This window comes from Oncorhynchus mykiss, chromosome 11 (assembly GCF_057628025.1).
Source record: "Oncorhynchus mykiss isolate SJ-2025 chromosome 11, ASM5762802v1, whole genome shotgun sequence".
NCBI lineage: Eukaryota > Metazoa > Chordata > Actinopteri > Salmoniformes > Salmonidae > Oncorhynchus > Oncorhynchus mykiss.
In genome coordinates this window covers 66,636,376-66,660,034 of record NC_143032.1, presented here as the reverse complement: position 1 = coordinate 66,660,034, position 23,659 = coordinate 66,636,376, and the positions used below count along the sequence as shown (strand labels likewise).

Below are 23,659 nucleotides of genomic sequence, written 5' to 3'. Positions count from 1 at the left end.
CTGTAACTAGGCCACATTCACATTCCATGTGGTCTTGGTAAGCAACTCAAGTGTATATTTGGCCTTGTGTTTTCCGTAATTGTCCTGCTGAAAGGTGAATTCGTCTCCCAGTGTCTGGTGGAAATCAGACTGAACCAATTGTTCCTCTTTCCACTTAGCTATATTTTTAGATCAGTACAGTATAAGAAAACCAGTCTGTTTTTCCATCTGATATAATTGGAAAAGTAATATGAGGGCACGCTAAACCCTAAGACATGGGATGCATCGCAACTAGCACCCTATTCCCATATATTGCACTACTTTTGATGAGGGCCATCAAAAGTAGTGCACTATATTATAGTAGAGGTACTCTGATAGGGAACAGGATGTCATTTGGGACACAGTCTGTATCTCGGATCTCGGACCAATACTCTCACTAACAAGATGTCAGAGTCTGGCCATCTTGTCATTTGTGAAGGTGGAGAGAGGAGCACTTTTAAAATCTCTTGCAGAGCAGAACAGTCTTTACATCTCTCTCCTCCGGCACCAAGCAAGCCCCGAGCTCCGATGCTGATATGCTCATCCAGTGCTAGGCCATAACTCCTGGGAGAGATACGAGATTCTGTTCTAGTGATGGACTACCTCCCTCCATCAGTATGGTGTAAACGATCCAGCCAGGACAGTCAGCTATTCCATCTCTAGCTTGACAAAAAGATACGCCAGAATAAACAAAGTCAGCTGTGTCCTCTCTGGTTACCATTCATACACTTTTGCCATTCAGTCCATGCCAGCTGAAAAGCCTATAATCCTGACCTAAAAGCCGATATTTAATTTCAGACTTGGTTAAAATTAGGTTATGGTTAGAGTTAAGGTACGGGTCAGTTTTAGATTTTGGTTAATTGTTTTGGAGGTCAGCAGTGTCCTTATAGCCTCTCCCATGCCAAAAAGCCACAACTGACCACTTTGAGCAGCCAGACTCAAGATTCACTTTAATTACTTGACAACATCTAGACTCAGTGTACCGGTAAATCAACGGCTAAAGAGACTCGACTGTGGAAAAGCGAGAGCGAGAAATAGGCTAAAGTATTGCACCCTGCAATAAATAGGTTCAAGCTTAGTGCAGAGCTCCTAGGCAACCAACATCAAGGCTGCAACATGTTAGTCAGGTGGCAACAGAACTGTTCTACTTTCATTCAGACCAGGGACATCACCACTGAGAAATAGAAGGAAGCCCACAACAACAACTAAAGTCAAACTGTCACAGACAATAATAAAGACCAGGGACATCACATGCAGATAAAGGATGTGTCCTGATTGCTACTGGGTCAGTGATGATTGTTATTAGCCTCGGCCTACATTAGATGGTTTTACAGAATTTACTCATGATTGTTTAACAGATTAGCACAGGCTCATTGGTGCCTGATAAAGTGAAAAGGCTTGTTCCACATTGTATTCATTAGTGAATAGGCACACTTAAACCCAGGCTTGAAAATGTTGAAGGCTATTCAGGGGAGCTTGATCAACCCTATTATATTTCAGAATGTAAGGTTGAAATGTTTTAATCATTGTAAATTACCGTTCCGAGTGGATTGATTTTTGATATCTATTGATTTTCAGAGTATGCTCTAACACAGACCCATGCATCTTGGCCCACCGGTGATTCACTTTAGCTAATCTAATTCTGTGAGGGAAATATTTATTGTTGTTGTGTTTTAAATGCTGTTCCATTTCCAAGCCGTTCCACTCTGATCTATCCTATATGTTAATCCATGTTTAGAAAACAACATTCATTAAATCAGGATATCATATTGACACTGTACTTTTTATAACACTTTCACTTCGCTATATTAATAGATCAGTAGAGTATAAGAAGACCAGTCTGTTTTTCCATCTGATATAATTGGAAAGGGAATGAGAGGGCACGCTAAACCCTAAGACATGGGCTGCATCTCAAATAGCGCCCTATTCCCTATGTAGTGCACTACTTTTGATCAGGGCTGTCAAAAGTAGTGCACTATACAGGGATAGGGTACCATGTTTAGATGCATCCATAGAACAGCTGTGCAATCAGACCAGACACTACAGCCTGTGATATAAATCTACTGGTTAGGCCTAATTCAGGGCACTTAGGAAATGGGGATGGACTCACCTTTGGCTGAAGAGAAAGACCCATAAAAACTTCAGCGCAGGTGGACATTTATCAGAGGGCCACTGCAACTGTGCTGCTACACCTGCAAGACAAAACAATATATGTTTTTTAGGCTGCTCGCTTCATCAGATATGATAGGTCCAGTAAATTGGCAAAATGAATGTACCTTCCATACTAGAAATATAATAGTATGGTCAAAATAACACATTGTGCCGTTCTGGAGCTTTGCAAGCTCTGATCCAACTTCTCTTTGATTACTGCATTGTTGGGTTTAGAGCTTGCAAGAAAGGCATTTCACTGTACATGTGCACGTGACATTAAAACTTGAAACTTAAAGTAGGTCATTATACAACTGATATGCCAAGATAAATGATTCTAAAACATGGTTTGATCGGTTGACTGCTAAACCCAGTAAGGCAGTTCTCCCATGTCTTTTCACACTGGCCTAATTCATTCCAACAACCCAGTTGACCTTTGGCCCATCTTAGTCACCAAAGAGGATATTTATATCAAAGATATGGGATTTTATATACTTGTAGGTAATAGACATACACCTAAGAGACAATGACGCTCTAGCCTTAAAAGAGACGGACCTTTAAAAAAGACATCTCATTCAATACAGTGAAATGTCAACCAAGACTTAGTCCCAGTAGATCTGAGACTAGACTGGTGACATTTACCCTCTCTATGGGCTTCCTCTTAGCCATGGCTCCACACACACACACACTGGTGGTGTGGTGAGTCACTGACAGTCTGAGCAGGACAATAAAAGAGCACTATTAGGGCTGTGAGTGAGGCTAGTGGTGCATGGAGACTATATTGTATATGACAGGAAACACTGTTGGATCTGCTGTCCTGCTATGTTTAGAGGAAGAGAACAGAACGATGCTGACTGTGAGAGGACAGGACCTCCAGCTGAACACCCGCCATCTCCCCCTCTCTTTTCTATTATCACCCTTAGTGTCTCTGTCTTTCCCCTTTCCCACTCTCTGTCTTTCCCCCCTCTCTCTCTGTCTTTCCCCCCTCTCTCTGTCTTTCCCCTCTCTGTCTTTCCCCGTCTTTCCCCTCTCTCTGTCTTTCCCCCTCTCTCTGTCTTTCCCCCTCTCACTGTCTTCCCCCTCTCTCTTTCCCCCATCTCTCTCTCTCTGACTTGCCCCTCTCTCTCTGTCTTTCCCCTCTCTCCGTCTTTCCCCGTCTTTCTCCTCTCTCAGTCTTTCCCCTCTCTCCGTCTTTCCCCTCTCTCCGTCTTTCCCCTCTCTCCGTCTTTCCCCTCTCTCCGTCTTTCCCCTCTCTCCGTCTTTCCCCTCTCTCCGTCTTTCCCCTCTCTCCGTCTTTCCCCTCTCTCCGTCTTTCCCCTCTCTCCGTCTTTCCCCTCTCTCTCTTTACCCTCTCTCTCTCCGTCTTTCCCCTCTCTCTCTCCGTCTTTCCCCTCTCTCTCTCCGTCTTTCCCCTCTCTCTCTCCGTCTTTCCCCTCTCTCTCTCCGTCTTTCCCCGTCTTTCCCCTCTGTCTTTCCCCTTTCTCTCTCCCCGTCTTTCCCCTCTCTCTCTTTCCCCTCTCTCTATCTGTCTTTCCCCCCTCTCTGTCTTTCCCCGTCTTTCCCCTCTCTCTCCGTCTTTCCCCTCTCTCCCCGTCTTTCCCCGTCTTTCCCCTCTCTCTCCCTATCTTTCCCCTCTCTCTCTCTCCATCTTTCCTCCCCTCTCCCTCTCAGTCTTTCCTCCCCTCTCCCTCTCCGTCTTTCCTCCCCTCTCCCCGTCTTTCCTCCCCTCTCCCCGTCTTTCCTCCCCTCTCCCCGTCTTTCCTCCCCTCTCTCGGTCTTTCCTCCCCTCTCTCTGTCTTTCCTCCCCTCTCTCTGTCTTTCCTCCCCTCTCTCTCCCTCTCTCTCCCCGTCTTTCCCCCCTCTCTCTCTCTCTCTCTCTCTCTCTCTGTCTTTCCCCCCCCCCTCTGTCTCCCCCCCTCTGTCTTTCGTCTCTCTCTCGCTCTCTGCCACCAGGCCACACATCTGCCACCAGGCCTTAATCCTACTGTTGTCTGCTGATAAGATAATGCTCCCAATGAATGGCAAAGAGAGGGAAACAAGGACTCCTATTTTTATCTGGCTATGCCAAATCGTTTACTTGCTGGTTTTATAGCTCCCCTGATGTCAAATGAAATAGTAATGAATGAAATGGGAGCTGCAGTAAAAAGTGCATATACAGAAAGTAATTTGCTGCGAAAAAGCAAAAAGCCTTGTTTAAAATGTGATGACATTTACCATTCCTGGGAGGCCTGTAAAGGTGAACTGGCAGCAGTGGTAGTGGTGGTCATTCACTGATGCCGCACACACACACACACACACACACACAAACACACACACTGCAGGATCCTTTATGCAACAGCCTTTTAGCTGTCATTTTACAGTGGGGGATATTCAGAACACGGATATTTACATACAGAACAAGCAAACAGAGTAAAAGTTTCCTTTTAAAAGGTCCTAGGGGATAAGTTAGAGAAGAAAAGGTCTCCAAATCACCTCAGACTGACTCATTAGAATAGGCACAGTGGTGTCTGTTAGCTTTAGTAAAAACATCAGCTATTTGTATTAAAACAATATCCCTAGAATAGATGAAAGAAATATAGGAGGGTGAATGATGGTGTAGTAACACAGAACAGGGCATATATATGACCTGTGTTTGAATGTAGAAATGTGATGCCATAATGGCTCATTTTATTACTTGGTGCCTATAGGGTAGGGATCATCAACTAGATTCAGCCGCGGGCCGATGTTTTCTTGAGCGGATGGCCGAGAGGCCAGAACATAATTACAAATCATTTGTAGACTGCATATTAACCGCAAGAATCCCAAACAGATATAATGGTTGACTAAAACATAATAATTTCAAACCTTTTTTACATGTGTATACGATCCCGTCAAGTCTCTCTATTATGCGGAGGAATACCTGCGAACTGATTTTTTAAATTAAAATCACTTGGAGCTGATTTTCTGCTGTTTTTTACAGTCTTATGTCCAACAATGAAAAGTCCACACAAATGTTATTTAATTAGTTTTTTTTCTCAGAAAACTGGGGGGAAGGGCAAATAAAATCACCCACGGGTCAAATCGGAGAACACTGCTCCAGGGTAATTCAGACTGTTAACTGAGGATGTTTTTACGGTGTTTGTTGTGCTTTCGCATCTCTGTTTTGTATTGTATTGATGTGTATATTTTTGTACTTACTGGGCTCATCTGTAAAAGGGTGTTTCCACGAGGCAGCGGCAACATCCCAAATAGCACTCTATTCCCTAGTGCATTACTCTTGACCAGGGGAGGTTCAGGTTTCACTACCCTGAAACCACTGCCTCTTCTCAACACAAAGGAACAACCTACTCTTCAAATACTTGGTGGTCCTTTATGTCAGTTTTGGCCACATGAGTTAGAAGGAAATCTCAATAGTAGTCCTGTTAACCAGTGTAGAACAACAAGCAAACACGCACACACATTTCTCTTTTTGTTCCCTATGTCTTATGTTCGCCAAGCCTTTCTTGATGAGTGAAATTATTATTTTTCTATTGCAAGTAAAAGCAGTCACTTTACACACTCAGACAGACAGACAGAATGCAGGGTCATTAAATAGAGATGGGAGTGGACTGGGCAAGACAAAAGCAGCCATGGCAAATTTGAAGGGGTGTGGGTCGCATTTGTTGGGGCTATACTCAATTAAAAAGCTATTTGTTCCCCCAGTCCCATCCCTGGCTTGCACTCCTAAATGACAGCCCCACACAGACATGTTGAAGGGTCAGAGTGGCACAGCCTGGGCCCCAGCTCCAGTATGGCTGTATGGCAGACATAACCCAGACCCATCAGCACTACCGTATGGCAGACATAACCCAGACCCAGCAGCACTACCGTATGGCAGACATAACCCAGACCCAGCAGCACTACCGTATGGCAGACATAACCCAGACCCAGCAGCACTACCGTATGGCAGACATAACCCAGACCCAGCAGCACTACCGTATGGCAGACATAACCCAGACCCAGCAGCACTACCGTATGGCAGACATAACCCAGACCCAGCAGCACTACCGTATGGCAGACATAACCCAGACCCAGCAGCACTACCGTATGGCAGACATAACCCAGACCCAGCAGCACTACCGTATGGCAGACATAACCCAGACCCAGCAGCACTACCGTATGGCAGACATAACCCAGACCCAGCAGCACTAGCGTATGGCAGACATAACCCAGACCCAGCAGCACTACCGTATGGCAGACATAACCCAGACCCAGCAGCACTACCGTATGGCAGACATAACCCAGACCCAGCAGCACTACCGTATGGCAGACATAACCCAGACCCAGCAGCACTACCGTATGGCAGACATAACCCAGACCCAGCAGCACTACCGTATGGCAGACATAACCCAGACCCAGCAGCACTACCGTATGGCAGACATAACCCAGACCCAGCAGCACTACCGTATGGCAGACATAACCCAGACCCAGCAGCACTACCGTATGGCAGACATAACCCAGACCCAGCAGCACTACCGTATGGCAGACATAACCCAGACCCAGCAGCACTACCGTATGGCAGACATAACCCAGACCCAGCAGCACTACCGTATGGCAGACATAACCCAGACCCAGCAGCACTACCGTATGGCAGACATAACCCAGACCCAGCAGCACTACCGTATGGCAGACATAACCCAGACCCAGCAGCACTACCGTATGGCAGACATAACCCAGACCCAGCAGCACTACCGTATGGCAGACATAACCCAGACCCAGCAGCACTACCGTATGGCAGACATAACCCAGACCCAGCAGCACTACCGTATGGCAGACATAACCCAGACCCAGCAGCACTACCGTATGGCAGACATAACCCAGACCCAGCAGCACTACCGTATGGCAGACATAACCCAGACCCAGCAGCACTACCGTATGGCAGACATAACCCAGACCCAGCAGCACTACCGTATGGCAGACATAACCCAGACAGCCAAAGAGGTTTTTCAGACAACAGGCATAGCCCCTTCCCCTCTCCCCTCACATCCCTCCTCTCCCCTCACATCCCTCCTCGCCCCTCACATCCCTCCCTGCCCCTCCTCTCCCCTCACATCTCTCCTCGCCCCTCACATCCCTCCGTGCCCTTCCTCTCCCCTCGCGCCCCTCCTCTCCCCTCATCTCCCCTTTCCTCCCTCTCCTCTTGAACACCACCCCTCCCTCCTTTCTCTCGAACACCACCCCTCCCTCCCTTCTCTCCTCTTGACCCCCCTCCCTCCCTCCCTCCCTCCCTCCCTCCCTCTCTCCTCTTGACCCCCCTCCCTCCCTCCCTCTCTCCTCTTGACCCCTTCCTCCTCTCCTCTTGACCCCTCCCTCCCTACTCTCCTCTCCTCTTGACCCCTCCCTCCTCTCTTGTCCTCCTGACTCCTCCCTCCCACTCTTCTTGACCCCGTCCCTCCCTCCCCCTCTCTCCCCTCTCGCCTCACGTCCCTCCTCTCGCCTCACGTCCCTCCTCTCCCCTCACGTCCCTCCTCTCCCCTCACGTCCCTCCTCTCCCCTCACGTCCCTCCTCTCTCCTTTATGTTCCTCCTCTCGCCTTCCCCTCTCCCCTCTCGCCTCACGTCCCTCCTCTCACCTCACGTCCCTCCTCTCGCCTCACGTCTCTCCTCTCGCCTCACGTCCCTCCTCTCCCCTCACGTCCCTCCTCTCTCCTTTATGTTCCTCCTCTTGCCTTCCCCTCTCCCCTCTCGCCTCACGTCCCTCCTCTCGCCTCACGTCCCTCCTCTCGCCTCACGTCCCTCCTTTATGTTCCTCCTCTCGCCTTCCCCTCTCCCCTCTCGCCTCACGTCCCTCCTCTCGCCTCACGTCCCTCCTCTCGCCTCACGTCCCTCCTCTCTCCTTTATGTTCCTCCTCTCGCCTTCCCCTCCCTCCTCTCCTCTTGACTCCCCCCTCCGTCTCCACTTCTTGACCCCTCACTCCTCTCATCTCCTCTTGATCCCTCCCTCATCTCATCCCCTCCTCTCCTCTTAACCCCTCTCCTCTCGACTCCTCCCTCCCTACTCGACTGCCCCTCCCTCCCTCCCTCCCTCCTCTCGCTCTCCCTCCATCCTCTTGACTCCCCCTCCCTCCCTCTTCTTGACTCCCTCTCCTCTTGACTCCCCCTCCCTCCCTCTTTCCCCCCCAGTCTGTCTCATCAGCCCTCTGACATCCATTTAGACTCTCATTTACAGGCTGTTAGTGCTGGAGCCCATCCAGTAACAGAACCCCCATGCAGATACAGACAGACACATCACAGTGTGGTCAAACACAGGCATTGCAATGACATTCAACTGGCCTCATTCAGAATGGGAGATCCACATAGCTGAGACTATTATATCAGGGTAAACAATCCTATAAAAGGCAGAATCATATCTTTGTGAAGTGCTGAAGTAGGGTGAACAGACTGACAGGGAGTGCAGTGCTCACTAAAGGATATGCTAATATGGAGCCTTATTCAGCCTTGAGAGTGATTGGCACAGTGTGTTGGATAGAATGGATAGTTCTGGGTTGAAGAACACAATGCCAAGACAGTGAGAGGAAGAAGAGGGATGAAAGAAAGGAACGGAAGAGAAAGATAGGGAACCAGCTCAACGTGAATGTTGTATTTTCTGTCTTTAAGCGTACTACACTCTATGGTGTATAACTGTTATGAAGTGTACAGGTAAGGTGATGTCTTGTGAATTAAAGCACATTAAGAATGCGTACAGGCATTTTCACACGCAGAGAGCCTCGCCGTGTTAAGTTACAGTATGCCTACATGCACACAGAGTGTGAGTGATGCAAAAGGCGGTGTGGTAGTAAGCTAAATGAGAAGGGACATAACTGTTCATTGTGCTTCACTACACAGACAGACATCTCTCTGTTATGACTGGGAAGTCACACTATCTGCCATTGCCCTGGAATAAATATGGCTCGAGTCACTTTCAGTATGCCTTTTGTATCAACCACAGATCCACATGAAATTGAAATCTAATGTTTCGCCGTCAGTCAGGCGGCAGAAGTGTGATTTCCAGAGAGAGGGGGAAGTTAGAGTTGTCGGTAATGGACTCTCCCGGTCTTCTCTCATTTGGGAGTTTTCAGCAAGTGTGTCTGTCTGTAAAGCTGTCAGAGCGCATCACCCCCTAGTCTCCTTAGTTATTTTGCCTCAGTCAAACTCGTTATAGTCAAAGCCAATGGAAGGATGCCTATATCAAGTCCTCATTATGGGGGAGTGTGTTCATTTCAAAATGTCCAGTTAAAAGCGCTGTGATACTGTATGATCAAAGATGCAATACATTACACTCCAGATCAGGAAGTCAGTCATGGTAGTAGAATTGTGCTGTGTTATGAGTAGGAATAGCAGATCCATGATAGTCTTAATTGTTACTCCTTCTCAGTGGTGTAAAGTAATACTTAGAGGTCGACAGATTCATCGGAATGGCCGATTAATTAGGGTCGATTTCAAGTTTTCATAACAATCGGTAATCTGCATTTTGGGACACCGATTATGGCCGAGTACATTGCATTTCATGAGGAGACTGCATGGCAGGCTGGCTATCTGTTACTCGAGTGCAGCAATGAGCCAAGGAAAGGTGCTAGCTAGCATTAAACTTATCTTATAAAAACAATCCATCTTAACATAATCACCAGTTAACTACACACGGTTGATGATATTACTAGTTTATCTAGCTTGTCCTGTGTTGCATATAATTGATGCAGTGCCTGTTAATTTATCATTGAACTACAGCCTACTTCGCCAAATGGGTGATGATTTAACAAGCGCATTCGCGAAAAAGCACTGTCGTTGCACCAATGTGTACCTAACCATAAACATCAATGCCTTTCTTAAAATCAATACACAAGTATATATTTTTAAACCTGCATATTTAGTTAATATTGCCTGCTAACATGAATTTCTTTTAACTAGGGAAATTGTGTCACTTCTCTTGCGTTCTGTGCAAGCAGAGTCAGAGTATATGCAGCAGTTTGGGCTGCTTGGCTCGTTGCGAACTGTGAAGACTATTTCTTCCTAACAAAGACAATAATTAATTTGCCAGAATTGTACATAATTAATAATAATAATAATTATATTATAATTAAGTCTATGATTTGATAGAGCAGTCTGACTGAGCAGTGGTAGGCAGTAGGCTCGTATGCATTCATTCAAACAGCACTTTCCTGCATTTGCCAGTAGCACTTCGCTGTGCTTCAAGTAATTGCACTGTTTATGACTTCAAGCCTATCAACTCCCGAAATTAGGCTGGCAATACTGTAGTGCCTATAAGAACATCCAATAGTCAAAGGTATATGAAATACAAATGGTATAGAGAGAAATAGTCTATAATTCCTATAATAACTACAACCTAAAACTTCTTACCTGGGAATATTGAAGACTCATGTTAAAAGGAACCACCAGCTTTCATATGTTCTCAAGTTCTGAGCAAGGAATTTAAACGTTAGCTTTTTTACATGGCAAATATTGCACTTTTACTTTCTTCTCCAACACCTTGTTTTTGCATTATTTAAACCAAAATTGAACAAGTTTAAATATTTATTTGAGACTAAATAGATTTTATTGATGTATTATATTAAGTTCAGATAAGTGTTCATTCTGTATTGTTGCTATTGCCATTATTACAAATCGGTATTTTTATTGAAAAATCATAATCTGTCGACCTCTAATACTTAAGTAATTTTTTGGGGTATCGGTACGTTACTATTTATAATTTTGGCAACTTTTACTTTTACTTCACTAAATTCCTAATAGGCTGCGTGCGTGCGCTGCAAAATAAATGTAGAAATCTATGTTATTCAATTATTGCACTGCGTTGCCAAGGGTTTTCTATTTCTGACGCAGATCGCGCTGCTAGTCCTGCCTCTCCCATCTCTTCATTGGTTTATAGAAGCAGGTACCCACGTGCCATCTCCTCATTGGTTATACCCACGTAGGTGATTGAAAGACGAACTGTGTTGCCGGTCGGTGTAGTAATACTATGATAGTTTAGATGCCAATCAACATATAAGTTCAAAGATGAAAAAGCCTGGAAGGAGGAGAGATGGCTAAAAACGATTCGGATGACCGTTTTATGTGTGGATTAGTTGTTGGAGTAGAGGACCTTGTTCATTTCAGGTAAAATAACTCCTCAATGTTTATAGGACAAATTAGTTTTCAAGTGCAAGCTAACTAGCTAAATTTCCAAAAATGTTTAATGCTGTTCAACCTGTTCCCCAAATTATGTAATTGGTTCAGAGTTTGTTTTGATATTTAACCTGTGTGTCGTGATCGCGTTTGGTGTAGGGGGACAAAATTAATTTATGCACGATGGCGCACGATGGTGCAGCCGGTTTGGGTTCCGTGTAAAGAAAATAATGTACTTTTCCCTGACATTTAAAAGAACTTGTTACATTTGGACAGGAAAATGGTCCAAGAGAACATCCCTGGTCATCCAAGAGAACATCCCTGGTCATCCCTACTGTCGCTGATCTGGCAGACTCACGAATCACAAATACCTCGATTGTAAAATATGTCTGAGTGTTGGAGTGTGCCCCTGGCTATCCACCGTCTGGTTTGCTGAATATAAGGAATTTGAAATGGTTTATACTTTTACTTTTGATACTTAAGTATATTTAAAACCAAATACTTTAAGACTTTTACTCAAGTAGTATTTTACTGGGTGACTTTCACTTTTACTTGAGTAATTTTTTATTAAAATATCTTTACTTTTCACTCAAGTATGAGAATTGAGTGTGTTCTCCACCACTGCTCCTTCTCCCCTTACCCTGAGGCATCCACAATGTATTATGGATGGATAGATGGCTATATAGTAGCACTGTCTGTGATTGACAAGTATCCTTTGTCAAGCATGTAAACATGAATAAAGCAGTCCGTGAAGCACAGCCAAATCTACGAGCCAGAAGTCAGAGAAGTGACCCTGGTGATGATAGATGGCCAACCCAGACAAGCTAAGTTTTTACATTTTTTATTTCACCTTTTTTAACCAGGTAGGCCAGTTGAGAACAGGTTCTCATACACAACTGCGACCTGGCCAAGATAAAGCAAAGCAGTGCAACACAAACAACAACACAGTTACACATAAACATACAGTCAATAACACAATACAAAAATCTATGTAGTGTGTGCAAATGTAGAATAGTAGAGAGGTAAGACAATAAATAGGCCATAGAGGCGAAATAATTACAATTTAGCATTAACACTGGAGTGATAGATGTGCAGATGATGATGTGCAAGTAGAGATACTGGGGTGAAAAGAGCAAGAGGATAAATAACTAAATGGGGATGAGGTAGTTGGGTGTGCTATTTACAGATTGGTAAGCTGCTCTGACAGCTGATGTTTTAAGTTAGAGGGAAAGATATAAGACTCCAGCTTCAGTGATTTTTCCAGTCAATGGCAGCAGAAAACTGGAAGGAGAGGTGGTCAAAGGAAGTGTTGGCTTTGGGGATGACCAGTGAAATATACCTGCTAGAGCGAGTGCTACGGATTGGTGTTCCTATGCTGACCAGTGAGCTGAGATAAGGCAGGGCTTTACCTAGCAAAGACTTGTAGATGACCTGGAGCCAGTGGGTTTGGCAACGAATATGTAGTGAGGGCAGGCCAACGAGAGCATACAGGTCGCAGTGGTGGGTAGTATATGGGGCTTTGGCGACATAACGGATGTCACTGTGAGTAGACTACATCCAATTTCCCGAGTAGAGTGTTGGAGGCTATTTTCTAAATGACATCGCCCAAGTCAATGATCGGTAGGATAGTCAGTTTTACAAGGCTATGTTTGGCAGCATGAGTGAAGGAGGCTTTGTTGCGGAATAGGAAGCCGATTCTAGATTTAATTTTGGATTGGAGATGCTTAATTTGAGTCTGGAAGGAGAGTTTACAGTCTAACCAGACACTTAGGTATTTATAGTTGTCCACATATTCTGACATAAGTCAGAACCGTCCGGAGTAGTGATGCTAGTCGGGCGGGTGGGTGCAGGCAACAAATCGGTTGAAGAGCATGCACTTACTTTTACTAACATTTAAAAGCAGTTGGAGGCCACGGAAGGAGTGTTGTATGGCGTTGAAGCTCGTTTGGAGGTTTGTTAGCACAGTGTCCAAAGAAGGGCCAGTTGTATACAGAATGGTGTCATTTGTGTAGAGGTGGATCAAGGAATCACCAGCAGCAAGAGCAACATCACTGATATATACAAAGAAAAGAGTCGGCCCGAGAATTGAACCCTGTGGCACCCCAATAGAGACTGCCAGAAGTCCGGACAACAGGCCCTCCGATTTGACACACTGAACTCTATCTGAGAAGTAGTTGGTGAACCAGGCGAGGCAGTCATTTGAGAAACCAAGGCTATTGAGTCAGGCGATAAGAATGCGGTGATTGACATAGTTAAAAGCATTGGCTAGGTCGATGAAGACAGCTGCACAGTTCTGTCTTTTATCGATGGTGGTTATGATATCGTTTAGTACCTTGAGCGTGGCTGAGGTGCACCCATGACCAGCTCGGAAACCAGATTGCATAGTGGAGAAGGCACAGTGGGATTCGAAATGGTCGGTGATCTGTTTGTTAATTTGGCTTTCAAAGATTTTAGAAAGGCAGGGCAGGATGGATATAGGTCTGTAACAGTTTGGGTCTAGAGTGTCTCCTCCTTTGAAGAGGGGGATGACCGAGGCAGCTTTCCAATCTTTGGGGATCTCAGACGATACGAAAGAGAGGTTGAATAGGCTAGTAATAGGGGTTGCAACAATTGCGGCGGATAATTTCAGAAAGAGAGGGTCCAGATAGTCTAGCCCAGCTGATTTGTAGGGATCCAGATTTTGCAGCTCTTTCAGAATATCAGCTCTCTGGATTTGGGTGAAGGAGAAGTGGGGGGGGCTTGGGCAAGTTGCTGCAGGGGGTGCTGAGATGTTGGCCGGGGTAGGGGTAGCCAGGTGGAAAGCATGGCCAGCCGTAGAAAAATGCTTATTGAAATTATCGATTATCGTAGATTTATCGGTGGTGACAGTGTTTCCTATCCTCAGTGCAGTGGGCAGCTGGGAGGAGGTGCTCTTTTTCTCCATGTACTTTACAGTGTCCCAAAACTTTATGGAATTAGTGCTACAGAATGCAAATTTCTGTTTGAAAAAGATAGCTTTAGCTTTCCTAACTGACTGAGTATATTGGTTCCTGATTTCCCTGAAAAGTTGCATATCGCGGGGGCAATTCGATGCTAATACAGAATGCCACAGGATGTTTTTGTGCTGGTCAAGTCTGGGGTGAACCAATGGCTATTTCTGTTCTTAGTTCTACATTTTTTAAAAGGGGCATGCTTATTTAAGATGGTGAAGAAAGCACTTTGATGAGCAACAACGTTTCCTCTACTGACGAGGTCAATATCCTTCCAGGATACCCGGGCCAGGTTGATTAGAAAGGCCTGCTCACTGAAGTGTTTTAGGGAGCGTTTGACAGTGATGAGGGCTGGTCGTTTGACCGCGGACCCATTACGCACGCAGGCAATGAGGCAGTGATTACTGAGATCGTGGTTGAAGACAGCAGAGGTGTATTTAGAGGGCAAGTTGGTCAGAATGATATCTCAGAGGGTGCCTATGGTTACGGATTTAAGGTTGTACCTGGTAGGTTCATTGATAATTTGTGTGAGATTGAGAGCATCTAGCTTAGATTGTAGGACGGCCGGGGTGTTACCCATGTCCCAGGTTAGGTCACCTAACAGTACTTACTCTGAAGATAGATGGGAGGCGATCAATTCATATATGGTGTCCAGGGCACAGCTGGGTGCTGAAGGGGGTCTATAACAAGCAGCAACAATGAGAGACTTGTTTCTGGAAATGTGGATTTTCAAAAGTAGAAGATCGAATTGTTTGGGCACAGACCTGGATAGTATGACAGAACCCTGCAGGCTTCCGCCCTCTTTGGCAGTTCTATCTTGTCGGAAAATATTATAGTTTGGGATGGAAATTTCTGGATTTTTGGTGGCCTTCCTAAACCAGGATTCAGACACGGCTAGGACATCCAGGTTGGCAGAGTGTGCTAAAGCAGCAAATAAAAACAAACTTAGGGTGGGGAGGAGGAGTAGGATAAGGGTATGGCTAAAGGCTATAAGAACTGATCGTCTAGTGTATTCGGAACAGAGAGTAAAAGGAGCATATTTCTGGGCGCGGAAGAATAGATTCAAGGCATAATGTACAGACATGGATATGGTAGGATGTGAGTACAGTGGAGGTAAACCTAGGCATTGAGTGATGATGAGAGAGGTTTTGTCTCTAGAGGCATCATTTATGCCAGGTGAGGTCACCACATGTGTGGGGGGTGGAACAAAAGGGCTAGCTAAGGCATATTGAGCAGGGCTGGAGGCTCTACAGTGAAATAAGACAATAATCACTAACCAAAACAGCAATAGACATGGCATATTGACGTTTGGGAGAGGCATGTGTAGCTGAGTGATCATAGGGTCCAGTGAGTAGCTAGGCGAGCTGGAGACACAGCGATTCAAACAGCTAGCGGGCTGAGGCTAGCAGGCTAGCAGATGAGCCTCCGGGGGACGTCGCAACGGAAGAGCCTGTTGACACCCCCTCGGACGGTTATGTCGGCAGACTAGTCGTGATGGATCGGTGGGACTCCGTGTCGGCAGTAAAGGGTCCAGGCCAATAGGCAAAATAGGTATTGTAGCCTAGGAATTGGCTGATGGATCTCTTCGGCTAGCCGGGAGAAGGGCCTAGCTCCAGGCTAACTGGTGCTTGCTTCGGGACAGAGACGTTAGCCAGGTGTAGGCACTCGGATAGCAGCTAGCTGCGATGATCCGGTGTAAAGGTTCAGAGCTTGTGGTAGGAATCCGGAGATGTGGTAGCAGTCCGATATGCTCTGGGTTGATATTGCGCTGTGTAGACTGGCAGGAATTGACCGTGCTGAGGCTGGCTGATGTCCGAGTTAACGGTGATGACTGCTAGCAGTGGCTAACTGACTACTAGCTAGTAGCTAGATAGCTGGCTAGCTGCTGATGGGGGTTCCGGTTCTAAAAATATAAAAAATAGCAGATCTGTACCACATTGGGAGAGGCGGGTTGCAGGAGAGTAAGTTCAGTCCTTAGATGGTAATTGAGATTAAAAATATATATAAAAAAATATATACAAAATATATACAAAGAAAACAATATATACATGGGACGGGACAAGACATGGCAAAACAGACATTCGACTGCTACGCCATCTTGGTGTAGGGTTAATCATTCCTGTACATCTTCATGTGCAGACTCTTTGCCATCATGGTGATATGCTTTGGAGATGCGTTTTATCAAAGCTTCCACGGAACATGGTCTCACTCCCTAGTGTCTATATTATCTTACATTGTCCACATGTTGTGTTACTGCCTGAATTTAAAATTGATTACATTGAGATGTTGTGTCACTGGCCTACACACAATACCCCAGAATGTCAAAGTGGAATTATGTTTTTGGAATTATTTACTAAAGCTGAAATGTCTTGAGTCAATAACAATTCAATCCCTTTGTTCTGTCTAACCTAAATAAGTTCAGGAGTAAAGATTTGATTAACAAGTCACATAATAAGTTGCATGGACTCACTCTGTGTGCAATAACAGTGTTTAACATGATTTTGGAATGACTAGCTCATGTCTGTACCCCACACATACAATTATCTGTAAGATCCCTCAGTTGTGCAGTAAATTTCAAACACAGATTCAAACACAAAGTCCAGGGAGGTTTTCCAATGCCTCACAAAGAAGGGCACCTACTGGTATATTGGTAAAAAAAAGTTTCAAAAGCAGACATTGCATATCTCTTTGAGCATGGTGAATTATTAATTACACTTTGGATATTGTAGTGTATCAATACACCCAGTCAATACAAAGATACAGGCGTCCTTCCTAACTCAGTTGCTCGAGACTGTCACACCCTGACCATAGTTTACTTTGTATATTTCTATGTTTTGGTTGGTCAGGGTGTGATCTGAGTGGGCATTCTATGTTACATGTCTAGTTTGTCCAGTTCTATGTTCGGCCTGATATGGTTCTCAATCAGAGGCAGGTGTTCGTCATTGTCTCTGATTGGGAACCATATTTAGGTAGCCTGGGTTTCACTGTGTGTTTGTGGGTGATTGTTCCTGTCTATGTGTTTTCACCAGATAGGCTGTTTAGGTTTTCGTTACGTTTATTGTTTTTGTAGTGTTTGTGTTTAGTGTGTTTTTTCATTAAACATGAATCGCAATCGACACGCTGCATTTTGGTCCGACTCTCCTTCACATACAGAATACCGTTACAGAGACGAAGGAAACCATTCAGGGATTTCATCATGAGGCCAATGGTTACTTTAAAACAGTTAGAGTTTAATGGCTGTGATAGGAGAAAACTGAGGATGGATCAACGACATTGTAGTTACTCCACAATACTAAAACCTAAATGACAGAGTGAAAAGAAGGAAGCCTATACAGAATTTAAAAAATGTGAATGTTCCCGAGGTGGTTTTGACTTAAATTGTCTTGAAAATCTATAGCAATACTTGAAAATGGCTGTCTAGCAATGATCAACAACTTGACAGAGCTTGAAGAATTTAAAAAAATAATATGCAAATATTTAGGTATGCAAAGCTCTTAGAGACTCACAACTGTAATTACTGCCAAATGTGATTCTAACATGGATTGACTCAGGGGTGTGTACATTTGCAAAAAATTCTAAAAACATGTTTTCACTTTGTTATTATGGGATATTGTGTGTAGAATTTTGAATTCAGGCTGTTACACAATTACAAATATGGAAGAAGTCAGGGGGTATGAATACTTTCTGAAAGCACTGTACCATAGCCAGTGGAAAGTTTAGCCTCCATTTATTCCAGGGAAAAAAGATAGAATTTTGAACTGTACAGCTTCATTTATGATACAGTATAAATGTAATGGGTGCTGACAAACTCAATCATTTTCAGAGGCAACAGAATTATAATGTTATCAGGTGAGGAATTAAAAAGCCGGAGAGAGTGAGAGGAAGGAGAGAGAGTGAGAGAAAGGAGAAAGAGAGAGAGGAAGGAGAGAGAGAGCGAGAGGAAGGAGAGAGCAAGAGAAAGGAGAGAGAGAGAGGAAGGAGAGATAGACAGGAAATGTGCCCACTGCCCACAAACTGAGCTGCACTTTTTAACCTCCTGCCAAATGTATGACCATAGAGAAATATTTCCCTAGATTACACAAACCTGCAAAGAATTTGAATTTGATAAACTCCCATATCTATTACGTGAAATACCACAGTGTGCCATCACAACAGCAAGATTTGTGACCTGTCACCACTAGAAAAGGGCAACCAGTGAACCAAACACCATTGTAAATACAACATATTTATGTGTATTAATTTTCCCTTTCGTACTTCAACAATTTACACATTGTTAAGACACTGTACATTAATATAACGTTTGAAATGTCTCTATTCTTCTGAAACTTGTAAGTGTAAAGTTTACTGTACATTTTTTATTTCAATTATCTATTTCACTTGCTTTGGCAATGTAAACATTTGTTTCCCCATGCCAATATAGCCCATTTGAATTGAAGAGAGCGAGAGAGAGAGAGAGCGCGGACTTACTGCGTGGTATACAGTGCAACGGCTAGCCCTCTGCCTATGCTGGGGCCAGTTAATTCTGGACCTTGGGTGTTAATGTAATAGTGTTTTGTTTATTATGGGCTGGTGGGTGTCAGTGTTCTGCCTGCTGTCAGCTCCCAGCCTGATTCATCTGATGCCAGCTCTCTCGCTCTCTCTCTCTCACACACAAACTCTCTCTCTAATGCTCAATTCTCCCACCCGCTCTCAAGCACAGACAAAATAGTTTTTCAAATGAGAGCCCATCTGAAGCCACAGCGTTCAGAGACAGACGCTCAAATGTCGATATCAGCCACTGTTTATCTGATGGCCGGGCCAAGACGGCATTGAAAGTCTGAATGCCAGAAGCTATTTACTGGGTTAGGATTAATTAGGAGCCTGTCTGAAATGGAATTGTGGAAAGTAATCAATGACATGTCTCTCTTCCCACATTGTTAGCCCAGCCTCACGTACAGTGCTGCTTTTATCCACTCAGGCCATTAGGAGGCTGTGGTCTGTGTCAGAGAGAGAGAGCGAGCAAGTGTGCGAGAGAGGGGAAGAGAGAGAGAGATACACATCAATACAGGTTCCTCCATGGTCTCCATCAGCAACAGATGCTAAACATCATTAGGGACGCCCATGCCTCTTCACACATGGCTGCAGGAATGATGTTACAAAGAGCAGAGGAGATGAGATGTGCTTTGGGACTGCTATCATGTCAGGCCATAGTGGACAACATATGCCGTCCCTGTTGGTGACATGTCTGTTCTGCCTCTGCTGGTCTCCATTAGACAGACAGATGCAGAGTTGAGGGGAGAGCACAGCTGCCCTCTATGGGTGTAAATAAATCCAACATAAAAGCAAGGTGGATTTTTCTCTACGACATCGAGGCTTGCAGGACAAGAGGGGGGATGTTGTTAGGCTCAGGTGTGTGCGCAGCCCTAATTAGCCAGCTTATCTGGCTAATGGTGCAAAACCTCATTCTTGACCAGTCATCAAAAACTGCTCAGTCTTGCAGCACGAAAGGAGAGTCAGTCATTTTTTATGCTGAATTTCACACTATACAGTGAGGGGATGAAAGGCTGGGTATTTGGAATTCATTAACTTATTTTTCCCCCTTATAGAAAGCTCATCCCCCTGCAGGGTAGTCCAGATACCATTGCTGTAAAGAATCCATTGCTTCTCGTGCCAAGCTCAACACACACACACAGAGACAGAGAGAGAGACAGCAAGACAGAGAGACAGCGAGAGACAGAGACAGAGAGAGACAGCGAGGGACAGAGACAGCGAGAGACAGAGAGAGACAGCGAGACAGCGAGAGACAGCGAGACAGCGAGACAGAGAGATAGCGAGACAGAGACAGCGAGACAGAGACAGCGAGACAGAGAGAGACAGCGAGACAGAGAGAGACAGCGAGACAGCGAGAGAGACAGAGAGAGAGACAGCAAGACAGAGAGGCAGCGAGAGACAGAGACAGAGAGAGACAGCGAGAGACAGAGACAGACAGAGAGAGACAGAGACAGAGAGAGACAGAGAGACAGCGAGACAGAGAGAGACAGCGAGACAGAGAGAGACAGTGAGACAGCGAGAGACAGAGCGAGACAGCGAGAGACAGCGAGAGACAGCGAGAGACAGCGAGAGACAGAGAGAGACAGCGAGAGACAGAGACAGACAGAGAGAGACAGAGACAGAGAGAGACAGAGAGACAGCGAGACAGAGAGAGACAGCGAGACAGAGAGAGACAGTGAGACAGCGAGAGACAGAGCGAGACAGCGAGAGACAGCGAGAGACAGCGAGAGACAGCGAGAGACAGAGAGAGACAGAGAGAGACAGAGACAGAGACAGAGAGACAGAGACAGAGAGACAGACCGAGACAGAGACAGAGAGAGACAGAGAGACAGCGAGAGACAGCGAGACAGAGAGAGACAGCGAGACAGCGAGAGACAGAGAGAGATAGCGAGACAGAGAGAGAGATAGCGAGACAGAGACAGCGAGACAGAGAGAGACAGCGAGACAGAGAGAGACAGCGAGACAGAGAGAGACAGCGAGACAGCGAGAGACAGCGAGAGACAGCGAGAGACAGAGAGAGACAGAGAGAGACAGAGAGAGACAGAGACAGAGAGCGACAGAGACAGAGAGACAGAGACAGAGAGACAGAGACAGACCGAGACAGAGACAGAGAGAGACAGAGAGGCTTCAGTGTATACTTTTGCATTCTCAGCTCTCAAACCCACATGCTGTGGACCTAAACCAATAAAAAAGAAGCAAGAGAGAACGAAAGAAAGAAATTGTAATAGATTTGTGCAGTGGGCTAAACAAATAGTTGTGTGTGTGTGTGTACACTGAGCTTTTTAAAGACTGGAGGACACTGCAGTTCATATTTCACTCTCAGTACAACACGGTTTCCTGAGCGAGTGGCTGGCCTTTTGTCAGCTATATATGAATCCCCCGGAGAGGATGAATAACGGTGCTCTAGAGGAACGCTGAGATAGGAATCCACACATTCATTTAAACCATGTTTCCCTTCCTAATCATATACACCATCATGCCAGTGTTTCTCCCAAGAGCCATGTTAAAAAACAATTGGCCTACATTTCAACCTCTACCCATCCACAAACAGAAATTACATTGTTTATGTAAAACGTTGTTTGTTTAACACAAAGCAATTCAAAGAAATGGAAGACAAGTATTAGTGAACGGATAGATGGAAAATAAATAGCATTAGAGAGGAATTGCCCAGCAGTGAATATGAAACCCTGCAAGACAATACAGAACAATAATTACAGTTGAATATGAATATTTCTGTCAGTGGTCAGTGCATAATTACCACAAGCTGTGTGGACATAAGCATCGCTAGACAGGCTTCCTCTACTTTCAGGACAAATAGACGAAATAGGAAGCAAATGTAAATTAGCACAGACTATTTTGCATTTCGAGCCAAGCAGAGATGGAGCAAATTCCCCTCGTGTCATGAAGACTGAATAAATCCCTCCATTAGAGGTCTGGGAATCAGGTATCTGGAATGAGGATCCCTCCAGCCCCCCACCAACTTGTCCTGAACACCTCATCCATGGAGGAAAAGATCAATGAAATGAGCAGCGCTCAACAAGTGAATGTCTGTCCAGGGCATTACAATCACTGTAGCATGGAGTCTGAGTAGGGGTGCTACAACAACCAAGCTCTCACACGCTCTCACACGCTCTCTCACACACACACACACACACACACACAGCTAAGAGGAACCGAAGAGCCAAAAACCCAGCTGTAATGCAGCTAGAACTGCAGCTGAGTCACACAACCCAATGTCACAATTAAATCCAGTTATTATGAGTGGTACGCCAGACATCAAATGACTCCACAAATGTATTGTTAACAAACTAACATTTTGGCAAGTCGGTTAGGACATCTACTTTGTACATGACACAAGTCATTTTTCCAACAATTGTTTACAGACAGATTATTTATAATTCACTGTATCACAATCCCAGTGGGTCAGAGGTTTATGTACACTACGTTGACTGTGCCTTCAAACAGCTTGGAAAATCCCAGAAAATTATGTCATGGCTTTAGAAGCTTCTGATAGGCTAATTGACATAATTTGAGTCAACTGGAGGTGTAGCTGTGGAGGTATTTCAAGGCCTACCTTCAAACTCAGTGCCTCTTCGCTTGATATCATGGGAAAATCAAAAGAAATCAGCCAAGAAACAAAAATGTAGACCTCCACAAGTCTGGTTCATCCTTGGGAGCAATTTCCAAACACCTGAAGGTACCACGTTCATCTGTACAAACAATAGTATGCAAGTATAAACACCATGGGACCACGCAGCCGTCATACCGCTCAGGAAGGAGATGTGTTCTGTCTAATGGAGATGAACATACTTTGGTGCGAAAAGTGCAAATCAATCCCAGAACTAAAGCAAAGGACCTTGTGAAGATGCTGGAGGAAACAGGTACAAAATTATCTATATCCACAGTAAAACGAGTCCTATATCGACATAACCTGAAAGGCCGCTCAGCAAGGAAGAAGCCACTGCTCCAAAACCGCCATAAAAAAGCCAGACTACCGTTTGCAACTGCACTTGGGGACAAAGATCGTACTTTTTGGAGAAATGTCCTCTGGTCTGATGAAACAAAAATAGAACTGTTTGGCCATAATGACCATCATTATGTTTGGAGGAAAAAGGGAGAGGCTTGCAAACCGAAGAGCGCCATCCCAACCGTGAAGCCCGGGGGTGGCAGCATCATGTTGTGAGGGTGCTTTGCTGCAGGAGTGACTGGTGCACTTCACAAAATAGATGGCATCATGAGGGAGGAAAATTATGTGGATATATTGAAGCAACATCTCAAGACATCAGTCTTGAGTTAAAGCTTGGTTGCAAATGGGTCTTGAATTGTGAAAAACTGAGTTTAAAAGTATTTAGCTGAGATGTATGTAAACTTTCGACTTCAACTGTAGTGCTGTAGTCTCTTTTGTCGTGATCTGTGTTTGTCCTATATTTTTATTTAATTTATTTATATTTTTAATCCCAGCCCCCATCCACACAGGAGACCTTTTGTCTTTTGGTAGGCCATCATTGTAAATAACAATTTCTTCTTAACTGACTTGGCTAGTTAAATAAATAAAATACAATTCTGTAGGCTATTTTGTATTTTGAAACACTGATGATTCTTTGCTAATCGCTGGGTGTAGTTGTCCAGTCAAGTTTAGCGCAGTCCAGCCCAACACAGTACATTTAGTATTATGGGTTACATTTCTCCTCGCCAGTCTGAAGACCACAGTGTTAGCCTGTCAAGCCCTGATCAGAGTCTCTGGGTCAAATAATCATTCATGACAACAAGAGTACTCAGCTCTGCCAATAACGACTGTCAGCATGTACAAGGCACCACAGCTTCACACTGCATGAGAGCAATGCGTTACAGTCTGTCTATCTTTGGGTGTATTCATCTTTG

General features: G+C 44.9%; 1 protein-coding gene across 31 annotated transcripts in view; it reads right to left on the bottom strand.

Moving 5' to 3' along the window:
* The window catches only part of arvcfb (ARVCF delta catenin family member b), a 310,170-nt gene that overhangs the window by 238,526 nt on the left and 47,985 nt on the right, over nt 1-23,659 (bottom strand). For all 31 annotated transcript variants that reach the window (XM_036936131.2, XM_090190983.1, XM_090190965.1 and 28 more), the window contains exon 2: nt 2,129-2,210. The gene's annotated coding sequence lies outside the window, so the exon portion shown is untranslated. The remainder of the gene's footprint in view (nt 1-2,128; nt 2,211-23,659) is intronic.